The following is a 1,725-nucleotide window of genomic DNA, read 5'->3' on the forward strand; positions in this document are numbered from 1 at the left end:
GTGGGAACCGGGTGAAGGGGAACTATGGGGGTAAAAAAGAGGAACAACTGTAATAATCTGAACAATAAAGATTTAATTTAAAAAATGTTTTAAAAAGACTGTAATGTACAATCAGGCTTTAATCTGAGGACTTGTGCAACAGAAGAATTGGAAACAGTTTTTGAGTTCATGAAACTCATTCTCAATTTTTACCTAAACCAGCCGTTTCATGTAAGCCAATGGATTTTTTTTTTAACTATGCTGCCTGGAGCCCGATCCCACCTAGCAAAGCTTCAACAGACTTCTGATCCTTTAGAAAAGCACTATTACTCCTACTTGGGTCTAAAGGCCTTACCTCACGGATGTTGTTAAATCAATTGGGATAATGTGTATGAATGTGTTTTAAATACACTAGCTTTCAGGCCTTGGGATACAACTTCAACACCTATGACTAAAGGAGCTGAAAGCAGAGAGGAAGCTTGAGCCAGACTTACCCAGATGAGTAAGGAAGACTGAGACCTGTCCACAGTCAGTTTCACAGGAGCTCCTGACAGCACCAAGGCCGAGCAAGAGGAAAACGTCTGGTCAACAACGCTGGAGGATTTAGAGACCTGTGGGCAATCAGGGATTCTGAGAAAACTTAAGGTAGCCTCGGTCCTTCTCCTTGCTTTGATTGTTTCTACATTCATTATTTTTGGTCCTTCTGAGTTTGCATTTATCACAGCAGTTCATTTAAAAGTTTTAACCCCTTTCCACAGAAGAAAGCTGACAGGCGTGTGTCTTTGAGAAACATGACTCTCTTGGTAGCTACCCTTTATGTTTACATTTTTGCTTGTGAAGCTGCCTCCCCTCCCCTTGCCTTCCAGACAGCAATTTGATTTGCTACAATGCAATTAAAAGTATATTTATTTCCCGCCCTAACTGATTTGGCTCAGTGGATAGAGCATCGGCCTGTGGACTCAAAGGTCCCAGGTTCGATTCCAGTCAAGGGCATGTGCCTTGGTTGCGGGCACATCCCCAGTGGGGAGTGTGCAGGAGGCAGCTGATCGATGTTTCTCTCCCATCGATGTTTCTAGCTCTCTGTCCCTCTCCCTTCCTCTCTGTAAAAAATCAATAAGATATATTTTTTAAAAAGTATATTTATTTCCCCATTTTCACACACACACCCCAAAAAAGAAAAACACTATTAGAAAACTTTTACAAGCCTGTTACATCCCCAGAGATAACTGGCTTAAAATGTTTATTAGGCAAGTGTATGAGAGTTCATCAAGTACATAGCATGACACACTAAAATGACTATAATAAAAAAGAGAGATAATAAGTGTTGGTGAGGATGCAGAGAAACTGGGGCCCTTACACACCGCTGATGGGAATGTAAAGTGGTGCAGCTGCTTAGGAAAGTAGTCTGACTTCCTCAAAAAATTAAAAACATAATTACCATATGACCCAGCAATTAGAAATGAAAATATATGTCCACACAAAACTTGTACATATAACAGTATGATTCATTTATCCATAAAGTGGAAACAACTCAAGTGTCCACCAACTAATGCACAGATAAATAAAATGTGGTCTATCCAACAATGAAATATTATCCTATATAATAAAAGGCTAATATGCAGATCGACCAAACAGCGGAACGACCGGTCGCTATGACATGCACTAACCACCAGGGGGCAGGCACTCAATGCAGGAGCTGCCCCTGTTGGTCAGTGCACTCCCACAGGGGGAGCACCACTCAGCCAG

The sequence above is a fragment of the Myotis brandtii genome, unplaced genomic scaffold (genome assembly GCF_000412655.1).
Source record: "Myotis brandtii unplaced genomic scaffold, ASM41265v1 scaffold490, whole genome shotgun sequence".
In the NCBI taxonomy this organism is placed as follows: Eukaryota; Metazoa; Chordata; class Mammalia; order Chiroptera; family Vespertilionidae; genus Myotis; species Myotis brandtii.